This window comes from Orcinus orca, chromosome 8 (genome assembly GCF_937001465.1).
Source record: "Orcinus orca chromosome 8, mOrcOrc1.1, whole genome shotgun sequence".
In the NCBI taxonomy this organism is placed as follows: domain Eukaryota; kingdom Metazoa; phylum Chordata; class Mammalia; order Artiodactyla; family Delphinidae; genus Orcinus; species Orcinus orca.
Window position 1 is genome coordinate 45,076,242 of NC_064566.1, and position 13,781 is coordinate 45,090,022.

The following is a 13,781-nucleotide window of genomic DNA, read 5'->3' on the forward strand; positions in this document are numbered from 1 at the left end:
TCTAAACCCTTGCTCTGCTGTTTATTGGCTGTGCAACTTTAAGCGAACTATTTGAACAAGAGCAATGCCTATAAAGTGCCTAGTATAGTATTTGGCACACAACAGATGCTTAATATACAGCAATTATCCACTACGGACGTTCTGAAAAGCCATGATCTCGCCAACATGTGTTCATGATAATAATAGTTGCCATTTGCTAGGGCTTACCATTTTGGACTCTGTGCTGGTTACTTCCTATATATTCTCTTTTATGCTTCTTAATCTAGCTAGGTGAGCATAATGGGCCCCTTTCATGATAAAGAAACGTGATGCTCTTTGTGTAGCTATAACCAGTGGGAGGTTGGAGGCCTAATAAGTAGTGGCTTGGAATCCAACCCTTGACCAAACCGGGTCTCGCAGTGCCTTTGCCACCCGCCGGGCTCTCGCTCAGGGGATGGGGCCAGGAGAGCCAGCACCCGCCAGGCCGCACCCACTGAGGCCCCACGGAGCCTTAGCCTCGAGGAGCCTGCCAGGCGAGGCCTCTTCCGCCGCCCCTAGGGCACCGCCTCCTCCTAGGCCTCCGCCGCCACTTCCCTATCAGACGGCCTCCGGGTCCGGGACCTCGCAGGTCCTCCGGAGAAGCTGAGCTAGCTAGCGGAAGTTCTGGGGAGGAAGGTTGAGCACCGTTTCTAAGCAACGCGCTGGGGCGGGGGTGGTGGTGCACGCCTTGTACGTCACTGAGGTGCGACCGGGTAACGGCCGGAGCCGCCGCCGCCGCCTGCGGGTCTGAGAGGCTGGCTGAGGGTTCGCCGCTGCTGCCGGAAGCGCGATGCCTTGAACCTGGGGTGAGCTCCGTAGCGCTGGTCTGTCGCCGCTTCTCCTGCGCTGCCCCACAGCCCTCGGACAGGGAGGAGAGACGCGGGCCAGGCCTCGACTGCCGCGCCGGGCTTCCGTGGGGAGACAAGCCCCGACCCGCCGCCGCCGTCTCTAGGCCTCAGCTTAGGGTGTGGAGCTGGCTTGGGAGGCCCTCCCGTGGTCGTACTGTCTCTAAGCCAGTGGTTTCCAGTGACAGAGCGTGGAAGTGGCTTGTTCCGTTTTGGGCGGGCGGGGGGAGTGGTTCAGGGGGATCAGGAGACAGCTTTTCCTCCTCGAGCGCGGATGCGCTTTTGAATGTTGCCGCCGGCGCAGTCAGTCGGCCAGCAGACGTAGCTGTTGGTTCCGAGTGCAGGTGCGCTTGAGGCGGGGTGGTGGCGGAAGGGTGGTGGGTGTGTTGAGTTAACGCGCGGGTGAGGCTAGAAACCTGTGCGCGCGCCCCACCCTGGACACCCCAGTTAGAAACCCTTGCCTGGGTGATGGCTCAGAAATGGCCAAGTCCGTCTACTTAACCCGTCCTCCCGTTCTAAATTAGCTTAGGCAGCTCCCCTTGCCAAAGGCCTGGCCTTGTCGAACCAGCCACCGTGAGACCCGGCAGAGACCAGAAGTTTTCTGGCTACTAATTGTAGTATTCATTCTTGGAAAGGAAACTTTCTGTGTCGCTTTTGAAATGATTTCTTTGTTATTTTTTTCGTGTTACAGAATGTGAGTTTACTATTATTGTTCAAATTTATCCCCAGCCCCTTGAAAATTGCAGTGTACGTCCGTGTTCTGACCCTGTCCTATTTCACCGTGCCAGGTGATGCAGTTCTCATCTCTGGCGTATTTCTAAAGCGGCCGTGACACTTCCTATGGCTTATAACTCTTAGATCTTATGCATGAAGTGATTCTTTTCCACCTCCCCCCCTCCCCGCGCGCCCATTCTTCCTGCTATAAAATGAGCTCCATCCGTTCTGAATTTCATCTGGCACATGAGGTGCCCCGGACCAACGATCCTAAATTAGTCGCCTCTATATTGGAAAGCCCTCTAAGAAGTGATGCTTTCTGAATTAAGAACTCAAAAATAGTATGAATATTTCTCCTTTCCTCTGATGCTGCCTGGCTGCAGTTTCTAAATATTTCCCTCCAGGATATGCTTGTGTGTTTCCAAAATGTGTTCTTTGTCATTTGATAGAAGTGAGTTTTATATTTGATGTGTGTTGTCTGATCCTTCTAAGTTCACATTTAAGCACTTGACACACTTCCTTTCCCTTTCTCTTCCCCAAAGGCAGAGAATGTCCAGAGAAAATGCTTACAAGTCTAGTTAGTGCATTTTCCACATATGAAATGTATTTAGTAAACACCCTGGTGATATCAGAAACCCATGTTTTCAGCCTCCAAGTACTATCCTTTTGTAGTTTTTCTTTGCATAAAATTTTTGTCTGATTAAGGTCTTTGACCCCAGAACAGACATTCTAGACTCTACAGTGGCTCTGACTAGTCTGATAGTTTCACTATGGTCTGTAATAACTGCTGTTACTTTCTTGTCTTGCAGGACAGCTGATAATCTGTTTACAGATCTAGAGTTTGAGTAAACAATGAGTAATAAAATAGGGACCTAGTTTTTAGTGCTTAGTTTTTTTCACTGATGCTAAAACGGAGTTAATAGTGAAAATAGTTGATGATTATTTCAACTATAAATATCTCTTCTGTAACTAAAGAAGTTGATACTAGATTTCATGGAGGTCTCAGAGAGGTTTTCTAAATACTGCAGTATTTGTGAGCTAGTCATCTTGTACTTCCAGGCTTTTCATCTTTGCTTTAATCCTTTTATGAATGGATATGGTTTAAATTTTCATGAAAGTTTTTTTTTCCCAGTTACCCATGATGTGATTTTTATAGCTTTACAAAGAATATTTGAACTACAGCAATTCATTTTGTTAGAAAAAGCAGTGATCAAGTGTTATGTTACCACCCACTAGGGAATGTGGCATTTTTGGAATCCTTGATATTCTTATGAGTTTCAAAATAACAATTATTCTTTATTTAGAAAATCCTTCAAATGTTTTTTTGAAAGCACATTGTTATCCTGCTTGAAAGGACTAAATTATAGGGGCACAATAGCATGAGAGCTGCCAGTTCTTTGAGAAGTCTTGACCAGAGATTTATCTTTTGCTGAATTCTATGCCAGTGGTTGGCAAATTAAGTTCCTGTTCAATACTACTGTTTCATGATCTAGAGGGAAGTATTTTGCTTATACCAAATAATGAAAGTTTCTCAATTTACATAAACATTAATGATACATTTTTACAATTTTATATTTTTTCTTCCATGTATTTTTTTTTAACTTCAGCTTCTCTGCAACTAGTAGATGACCGAACAAGTTAACAAAACTGAAAAGAATACTAAGTTAATAATAAAAAACCAGAAACTGTCAGCAATATTTACTGTATCCATTCATAAACATTTATTGTGTGCTTATGTATATGCCAGAAGAGAGAACACAGCTACTACCCTCAAGAAGCTCATAGAGGGGGATGGTCAAGTGACCTAACTGATGATATGTGCAGTGATAGAAGAATGTGCCTAGTCACCAAAGAGGAACATTGAAAAACCTGTGGTGGGTGACGAGAGGGTGGCCTCAGCAGATTGTTTCATGAACATGCATGCACCCTTGATTGTGGTTTTATTTTTATGCCCATGACGGACGTTGACATTTATCATTTTATGGTATTCAAAATGAATTGTAAATCCTGGGCCCTCTCCACTGAACCAGGTTGAGAACCAATTTTCCTTTTTTTTTTTGCGGTATGTGGGCCTCTCACTGTTGGGGCCTCTCCCATTGCGGAGTACAGGCTCCGGACGTGCAGGGTAAGCGGCCATGGCTCACGAGCCCAGCCACTCCGCGGCATGTGGGATCTTCCCGGACCGGGGCACGAACCCATGTCCCCTGCATCGGCAGGCGGACTCTCAACCACTGCGCCACCAGGGAAGCCCGAGAACCAATTTTCCATGCCCTTTCAGTAGTCTCTAGATAGTGTTCCCTTTTAATCTGAGGAGTTAATAATCAGGTTTCCCAGATACCTGATACCAAGTGGAATTATAAGATAACAAGTTAATATGCTGCCTCAAATTATAAATTTTATTCAAAGTTAGGACACCAGTTCAAAACAATGCAGAAACAAAAGGGACCATTTTCTTTTTTTTGTAGGGGGGAGGTACTGTTTATTGAGGTATAATTGATGTTCAATATTATATGTTTCAGGTGTACAACATAATGATTTATAGTTTTTAAAGGTTGTACTCCATTTATAGTTATTATAAAATATTGGCTATATTCCCTTTGTTGTACAATATATCCTCATAGCTTACCTATTTTATACACAATAGTTTGTATATCTTAATCCCCTATCCCTATCTTGCCCCTCCCCTTTTCCCCCTCCCCACTGGTAACCACCAATTTGTTCTCTGTTATATCTGTGAGTCTATTTCTTTTTTGTTATATTCACTAGTTTATTTTTTTAGATTCCATGTATTAGTGATGCATATGGTGTTTGTTTTTCTCTGTCTGACTTACTTCATTACTTCAATTTCAGGTGTACAGCAAAGTGAATCAGTTATACATATACATATATCCACTCTTTCTTAGATTCTTTTCCCATATAGGCCATTACAGTGTACTGAGTATTGTTCCCTGTGCTATACAGTAGGCCAATATTAACTATTTTATATATAGTAGTGTGTATATGTCAATCCCAGTCTCCCAATTTATCCCTCTCCCCCTTTCCCCCTTGGTAACCATAAGTTTGTTTCCTACATCTGTGACTATTTCTATTTTGTAAATAAGTTCATTTGTACCATTTTTTTAGATTTCACATATAAGTGATATCATATGATATTTGTTTTTCTCTGTCTGACTTAATTCAGTCAGTATGACAAAATCTACGTCCATCCATGTTGCAGCAAATGGCATTATATTTCGTCCTTTTTATGGCTGAGTAATATTCCATTGTATATATGTACCACATTTTCTTTATCCATTCATCCATTGATGGAGATTTAGGTTGCTTCCATGTCCTGGCTATTGTAAATAGCACTGCAATGGATATTGGGGTGCATGTATGTTTTCAAATTATGGTTTTCTCTGCATATATGCCCGGGAGTGGGATTGTTGGATCATATGGTAGGTCTGTTTTCAGTTTTTTAAGGAACCTTTATTTTGTTCTCCATAGTGGCTGTACCAATTTACATTCCCACCAAGAGTGTAGGAGGGTTTCCTTTTCTCCACACCCTCTCCTGCATTTATTGTTTGTAGATTTTTTGATGATGGCCATTCTGACCGGTGTGAGGTGTAGGTTTGATTTGCATTTTTCTAATAATTAGTGATGTTGAGCATCTTTTCTTGTGTTTGTTTGGCCATCTGTATGTCTTCTTTGGAGAAATGTCTGTTTAGGTCTAAACTTTTTTTTTTTTTTTTTTTTGCGGTACGCGGGCCTCTCACTGTTGTGGCCTCTCCCGTTGCGGAGCACAGGCTCTGGACACGCAGGCTCAGCGGCCTAGCCGCTCTGCCGCATGTGGGATCTGGACACACAGGCTCATGGGCCTAGCCGCTCCGCAGCATGTGGGATCTTCCCGGATCAGGGCACGAACCCATGTCCCCTGCATCAGCAGGCAGACTCTCAACCACTGCGCCACCAGGGGAGCCCAAGTCTGCACATTTTTTGATTGGGTTGTTTGTTTTTTGAAATAGAGCTACATGAACTGTTTGTATATTTTGGAGATTAATCCCTTGTCAGTTGCTTCCTTTGCAAATATTTTCTCCCATTCTGTGGGTTGTCTTTTCGCGTTTATGGTTTCCTTTGCTGTGCAAAACCTTTTAAGTTTAATTAGGTCCCGTTTGTTTATTTTTGTTTTTCTTTTCATTACTCTAGGAGGTGGATCAAAAAAGATCTTGCTGCGATTTACATCAAAGAATGTTTTGCCTATGTTTTCCTCTATGAGTTTTATAGTGTCTGGCCTTACATTTAGGTCTTTAATCCATTTTGAGTTTATTTTTGTGCATGGTGTTAGAGAATGTTCTAATTTCATTCTTTTACATGTAGCTGTCCAGTTTTCCCAGCACCATTTATTGAAGAGACTGTCTTTTCTCCATTGTATATTCTTGCCTCCTTTGTTGTACATTAATTGACCATAGGTGCATGGGTTTATCTCTGGGTTTTCTATCCTGTTCCATTGATCTATATTTCTGTTTTTGCACCAGTACCATACTGTGTTGATTACTGTAGCTTTGTAGTTTAGTCTGAAGTCAGGGAGCCTGATTCTTCCAACTCCGTTTTTCTTTCTCAGGATTGTTTTCACTATTCGGTTTCTTTGTGTTCCCATACAAATAAAAAAATTTTTTTGTTCTAGTTTTGTGAAAAATGCCATTGGTAATTCGATAGGAATTGCATTGACTCTATAGATTGCCTTTGGTAGTATAGTCATTTTGACAATATTGATTCTTCCAATCCAAGAACATGGTATATCTTTCCATCTGTGTCATCTTCGGTTCCTTTCATGAGCATCTTATAGTTTTCAGAGTACAGGTCTTTTGCCTCCTTAGGTAGGTTTATTCCTACGTATTTTATTCTTTTTGATGCAATGGTAAATGGAATTGTTCCCTTAGTTTCTCTTTCTGATCTTTTGTTGTTAGTGTATAGGAATGCAAGAGATTTCTGTGTATTAATTTTGTATCCTGAAACTTTACCAAATTCATTGATGAGCTCTAGTAGTTTTCTAGTAGCATCTGTAGGATTTTTCTATGTATAGTATCTTGTCATCTTCAAACAGTGACAGTTTTACTTCTTCTTTTCTAATTTGGATTCCTTTTATTTCTTTTTCTTCTCTGATTGCCATGGCTAGGACTTCCAAAACTACGTTGAATGAAAGTGGTGACAGTGGACATCCTTATCTTGTTCCTGATCTTAGAGGGAATGCTTTCAGCCTTTCACCATTGAGAAAGATGTTAGCTGTGGGTTTGTCATATATGGCCTTTATTATGTTGAGGTAAGTTCCCTCTATGCCCACTTGCTGGAGAGTTTTTATCATAAATGGGTGTTGAATTTTGTCAAAAGTTTTTTCTGCATCTATTGAGACAATCATATGGGTTTTATTCTTCAGTTTGTTAGTGTGGTGTATCACTGACTGATTTGTGGATATTGAAGAATGCTTGCATCCCTGGGATAAATCCCACTTGGTAATGGTGTATTATCCTTTTAATGTATTGTTGTATTCAAATTGCTAGTATTTTGTTGAGGATTTTTGTGTCTATGTTCATCAATGATATTGGCCTGTAATTTTCTTTTTTTTGTGGTATCTTTGTCTGATTTTGGTATCAGGATGATTGTGGCCTCATAGAATGAGCTTGGGAGTGTTCCTTCCTCTGCAATTTTTAGGAAGAGTTTCAGGAGGATAGGTGTTAACTCTTCTCTAAATGTTTAATAGAATTTGCCTGTGAAGCCAGCTGGTCCTGGACTTTTCTTTGTTGGAAGTTTTTAAATTACTGTTTCATTTTCAGTACTTGTGAGTGGTTTGTTCATATTTTCTGTTTCTTTCTGGTTCAGTCTTGGAAGGTTGTTTCTTTCTGGTTCAGTCTTGGAAGGTTGTATCTTTCTAAGAATTTGTCCATTTCTTCTAGGTTGTCCATTTTATTGGCATGTAGTTGTTTGTAATAGTCTCTTATGATCCTTTGTATTTCTGTGGTGTCAGTTGTAACTTCTATTTCATTTCTAGTTTTATTGTTTTGAACCCTCTCCCTTTTTTTCTTGATGAGCCTTGCTAAAGGATTATCAATTTTGTTTATCCTTTCAAAGAACCAGCTTTTAGGCTCATTGATTTTTTTCTGTTTTCTTCATATATTTCATTTATTTCTGCTCTGATCTTTATGATTTCTTTCCTTCTACTAACTTTGGGTTTTGTTTGTTCTTCTTTCTCTGGTTGCTTTAAGTGTAAGGTTAGGTTGTTTATTTGAGATTTTTCTTGTTTTCTGAGGTAAGATTATATTCCTATAAACGTCCCTCTTAGAACTGCTTTTGCTCTGTCCCATAGGTTTTGGATCTTTGTCTTTTGTTGCAATTGTCTCTAGGTATTTTTTTGATTTCCTCTTCGATTTCTTCAGTGATCCATTGGTCGTTTAGGAACATATTGTTTACCCTCCACATATTTGTGTTTTTTTACAGTTTTTTCCTGTAATTGACTTCTAGTCTCATAACGTGGTCAGAAAAGATGCTTGATATGATTTCAGTTTTCTTAAATTTGCTGAGGCTTGATGTGTGGCCCAAGAGGTGATCTATCCTGGAGAATGTTTCATGTGCACTTGAGAAGAAATTGTATTCTGCTGCTTTCGGATGGAAGTATATATTTATATATATTTATGCTGCTTTTGGATGGAAATATATATTTATATATATTATATAAATATAAATTAAGTCCATCTGATCTAATGTGTCATTTAAGGCCTGTGTTTCCTTATTGATTTTCTGTCTGGATCACCTGTCCATTGATGAAAGTGGGTTGTTAAAGTCCCCCACTATTATTGTGTTACTGTCAGTTTCTCCTTTTATGGTTCTTAGCATTTGCCTTATATATTGAGGTGCTCCTATGTTGGGTGCATATATATTTACGATTGTTATATCTTCTTGGATTGATCCCTTGATCATTATGTAATGTCCTTCTTTGTCTCTTGTAACAGTCTTTATTTTAAAGTCTATTTTGTCTGATATGTGTATTGCTACTCCAGCTTTCCTTTGATTTCCATTTGCATAGGATACCTTTTTCCAGTTCCCTCACTTTCAGTCTGTATGCGTCCCTAGATCTGAAATGGGTCTCTTATAGACAGCATACATACAGGTCTTGTTTTAGTATCCATGCAGCCAGTCTATGTCTTTTGGTTGGTGTATTTAAGCCATTTACATTTAGGGTAATTATTGATATGTATGTTCTTAATGCCATTTTGTTAATTGTTTTGGATTTGTTTTTGTAGGTCTTTTTTCTTCCTTCTCTTTTGTTCTCTTGTCTTGTGATTTGGTAACTAACTTTAGTGTTGTGTCTGGATAGCTTTCTCTTTTTTGTGTATGTATCCACTGTAGATTATTGGTTTGCAGTTCCCATGAGGTTTTGATATAGCAGTCTATATATATATGATTGTTTAAGTTTCTGGTCTCTTAATTTCTAATGCATTTCCAATATCCTGCATTTATACTCTCCTCTTCTCACAGTTGCTGGCTTTGATATCATATTTGTGTGTGGATGATTTCCTACCTTTACTTTATATTTGCCTTTACCAGTGAGCTTTCCCATTTGTAACTTTCTTGTTTCTAGTTGTGGCCTTTTCTTTTCGGCCTAGAGAAGCTCCTTTAGGATTGTTGTAAAGCTGGTTTGGTGGTGCTGAATTCGCTTAGGTTTTGCTTCTCTGTAAAGCTTTTGATTTCTCCATCAAATCTGAATGAAGCGCCTGCTGGGTAGACTATTCTTGGTTGTAGGTTTTTCCTTTTCATCATTTTAAATATATCATGCCACTCCCTTCTGGTCTGCAGAGTTTCTGCTGAAAAATCAGCTGATAACCTTATGGGGATTCCCTTGTATGTTATTTGTTGCTTTTCCCTTGTTGCTTTTAATATTTCTTCTTTGTCTTTAATTTTGTCAGTTTGATTAATATATGTCTTGGTGTGTTCCTCCTTGGGTTTATCTTATATGGGACTTTCTGCACTTCCTGGACTTGAGTGAGTGTTTTCCTTCTCATTTTAGGGAAGTTTCTGGCTATAATCTCTTCAAATATTTTCTCAGGCTCTTTCTGTCTCTCTTCTCCTTCTGGGACCCCTATAATGCGAATGTTGGTGCGTTTAATGTTGTCCCAGAGGTCTCTGAGACTGTCCTCATTTCTTTTCATTGTTTTTTCTTTATTCTGTTCTGCAGCAGTGATTTCCACGACAGTCTTCCAGCTTACTTCTTTGTTCTTCTGCCTCATTTATTCTGCTGTTGATTCCTTCTAGTGTGTTTTTCATTTCAGTTATTGTATTGTTCATCTCTGTTTGTTTGTTCTTTAAATCTTCTAGCTCTTTGTTAAACATTTCTTGTATCTTCTCGATCAGTGCCTCCATTCTTTTTCTCAGATCTTGGATCATCTTTACTATCATTACTCTAAATTATTTTTCAGGTAGATTGCCTATCTCCACTTCACTTAGTTATTCTTTTGGGTTTTCATCTTGTTCCTTTGTCTGGAGCATATTTCTCTGTCTTCTCATTTTGTGAAACTTTCTGTGTGGATGGACTCCTTTCCACAGGCTGCAGGATCATAGCTCCTCTTGCTTCTGGTGTCTGGCCCCTGGTGTGTGAGATTGGTCCTGAGACTTGTTCAGGCTTCCTGGTGGGAGGGACTGGTGCCTGCCCACTGGTGGGTGGAGCTGGGTCTTGTCCCTCTGGTGGGCAGGGCCATGTCAAGGGGTGTGTTTAGGGGTGGCTGTGACCTCAGTACAGCTTTAGGCAGCCTGTCTGCTGATGGGTGGGGCTGTGTTCCTGTCTTGCTGGTTGTTTAGCCTGAGGCGTCCAGCACTGGAGCCTGTAGGCTGTTGCGTAGGGCTAGGTCTTTGTGCCAAAATGGGGACCTCCAGGAGAGCTCACAATTATCAGTATTCCCTGGGGCTTCTGCCACCAGTGACCTTACCCCCACAGTGAGCCACAGACAACCCCTGCCTCCACAGGAGACCCTCCAAACCCACAGGTAGGTCTAGCCCAGGCTCCTATGAAGTCAATTCTTTGTGCTGGGTCCCAGTACACATGAAATCTTGTGTGCGCCCTCAAGAGTGGAGTCTCTGTTTCCCTCAGTCCTGTGGAGCTCCTGCACTAAAGGCCCACTGGCCTTCTAAGCCAAATGCTCTGGGGGCTCCAATTCCAGACCCCTCAGGCTGGGGAGCCTGACATGGGGCCCAGAACTCTCACTCCTCTGTAATACAATTATTTTCCAGTTTGTGGGTCACCCATCCGACCGGTATGGGATTTGATTATATTGCAGAAGTGCCCCTCGTACAATCTAGTTGTGGCTTTTCCTTGTCTTTGGATGTAAAATATCTTTTTTTGTAGGTTCCAGTCTTTTTTGTCCATGGTTGTTCAGCAGTTAGTTGTGATTTGGGTGTTTTCACGTGAGGAGGTGAGCTCAAGTCCTTCTACTCTGCCATCTTGTTGGGAATCAAGAGGTTGCTTTTGGTTTGGATGCTTGCTGCCTCTTTCCTCAGTGTGTGTTAGCTGTAATTCCTTTGATATGAGGTGTGTAGGTGCAGCAGGCCATGCTCACACCTGATACAGCAGGGACAGCAATTGACTTTTCCTCCCGTGTATCCCAGTGGCAACTATAGCCCACACACTCCCTGTACAGCAGGGGCAGTGCTTGACACCTGCTCGCTGCCTGTGCACACTCCCCAGATGGTGGGGGCAGCTATTGCCGCCTGCTCACAGGTTTCCCAACAGTAGCGATGGCCCACGCCCCCCCGGGACAGTGGGGGCAACACTTGGCACCCATTCATGGATCTTGCAGCGCCGGCCCTCGCCCTCCCAGGACAGCAGGGACAGCAACTAGATCCTGCTCGCAGGTCTCTTAGTGGTGGCGGCTACCTGTGCCCACTTCTGGAGCCCATCATGACAGTGGCGGTGGCCTGTGCCTGTCTCTGGAGCCCACAGTGGCAGTGGAAGCTCACACCTGCCCCCAGAGCTTGTGTAGGTGGTGTCCTGTTGCCTGAGACCATGCCTGCAGGGAAGGAAGCTCCTATAGTGGTCCCACCCCTCTCCTTGCACACCCCCCCAGGAGTGGCACCTTGCCTCTCTGGTTGGCCCAGGCTTCTTCTGAACACACCCTCAATTGCCACACTCTAGCCTCTTGGGGCTGTGTCCACACAGCCAACCCTGGTCCTTTCCCTGGGTCTGACCTCCGAAACCTGAGCTTCAGCACCCAGCCTCCGCCCACACCGGTGGACAAGCGTCTCAGCCTGGGGAGTACAAGGTGACGGTACCAACGTCTGTTCAGGTCACTCTCCATTTTGCCTTCCACAATCCGGTTTCTGCACTCCACTCAAGGCTCCAAAGCTCCCTTTCCATCCAGGCTGATCTCCCCGCCAGTGAGGGGACTTCCCCGGGTGCGGGAACCTTACCTCCTTCACAGCTCCCTCCCTAGGGTATAGGTCCCATCCCAATTCTTTTCTCTCTCTTTTCTTTTTCTTTTGTCCTTCCTGGTTACATGGAGGTTTTCTTGCCCTTTAGGAAGTCTGAGGTCTTCAGCCAGTGTTTGGTAGATGTTTTGTGCAAGTCGTTCCACGTGTAGATGTGTTTTCGACGTATTTGTAGGAAGAGGTGAACTCCATGTCTTACTCATCCGCCATCTTGATTCCTCTCCCTCATGTAGTTTTGATTTGCATTTCTCTAATAATTAGTGATGCTGAGCATTTTTTCATGTGCCTATTGGCCATTTGTATGTCTTCTTTGGAGAAGTGTCTATTTAGGTCTTCTGACCATTTTTTGATTGGGTTTTTTCAAATTATTATTATTGAGTTGTATGAGTTGTTTGTATATTTTGGAAATTAAGCCCTTGTCAGTTGCATCGTTTGCAAATATTTTCTCCCAGTCCGTAGGTTGTCTTTTTGTTTTGTTTATGGTTTCCTTTGCCTTGCAAAAGCTTATAATTTTGATTAGGTCCCATTTGTTTATTTTTACTTTTATTTCTGTTGCCTTGGGAGACTGACCTAAGAAAACATTACTACAGTTTATGTCAGAGAATGTTTTGCCTATGGTCTCTTCTAGGAGTTTTATGGTGTCATGTCTTATATTTAGGTCTTTAAGCCATCTTGAGTTTATTTTTGTATATGGTGTGAGGGAGTGTTCTAACTTCATTGATTTACATGTGGCTGTCCTGCTTTCCCACCACCACTTACTGAAGAGACTGTCCTTTCTCCGTTGTATGTTCTTGCCTCTTTTTTCAAAGTTTAATTTACTGTAGGTGTGTGGATTTATTTCTAGGCTCTCTATTCTGTTCCATTGATCCATATGTCTGTTTTTGTGCCAGTACCACACTGTTTAGATTACTGTAGGTTTGTAGTTTTGTCTGAGTCTGGGAGGGTTATGCCTCCATCTTTGTTCTTTCTCCTCAGAATTGCTTTGGCAATTCTGGGTCTTTTATGGCTCCATACAGATTTTAGATTATTTGTTTTAGTTCTGTGAAAAATGTCATGGGTAATTTGATAGGGATTGCATTAAATCTGTAGATTGCTTTGGGTAGTATGGTCGTTTTAACAATATTAATTCTTCCAATCCAAGAGCATAGAATATTTTTACATTTCTTTGAATCAGTTTCCTTTATCAATGCTTTATAGTTCTCAGCATATAAGTTTTTCACCTCCTTGGTTGGGTTTATTCCTAAGTATTTTTTCGGGGGGGAGGGGGTGCAATTTTAAGAGGGATTTGTTTTTTTACTTTCCCTTTCTGGTATTTCATTGTTAGTGTAAAGAAATGCAACAGATTTCTGTGTGTTAATCTTGTATCCTGATACCTTGCTGAATTTATTTACCAGTACTAGTAGTTTTTGTGTGGAGTGTTTAGGGTTTTCTATATATATTATCATGTCATCTGCATATAATTACAATTTTACCTCTTAAAAGGGTCCATTTTGTAACTCAATAAACAAACAACTAAATCTCTTTAATATCTGTTTGGTGAGCATATTGATTAAATTATCATTAATATTTTACATGAAATCTTAAGACCATATATTTCAAAAGTTTAATTTTTCTTTGTTAAGAATTGTAGGTATAATTTAAAGTTTTCAGTCTGGTTGATTAGAATATTTTATTGCATTTTTATTAAATCAGTACAGGAATGCTAGAGGGAATTTAAGTTTCACTTTGGGAGCAAAATATTAGGTTAGAGGTTGC

The 13,781-nt window shown here is 41.5% G+C and overlaps 1 protein-coding gene across 3 annotated transcripts in view; it reads left to right on the forward strand.

Moving 5' to 3' along the window:
- Window positions 1-683: 683 nt before the first annotated feature.
- Window positions 684-13,781, forward strand: part of RNF141 (ring finger protein 141) — a 48,613-nt gene continuing 35,515 nt past the window's right edge. Inside the window, exons 1-2 of one of the 3 annotated variants that reach the window (XM_049713592.1) lie at window positions 692-824; window positions 6,733-6,876. The gene's annotated coding sequence lies outside the window, so the exon portion shown is untranslated. Of the gene's footprint in view, window positions 825-1,183; window positions 1,208-6,732; window positions 6,877-13,781 lie in introns of those variants that run through there. The other 2 variants (XM_004279194.4, XM_033404537.2) reach the window with 2 other exon arrangements.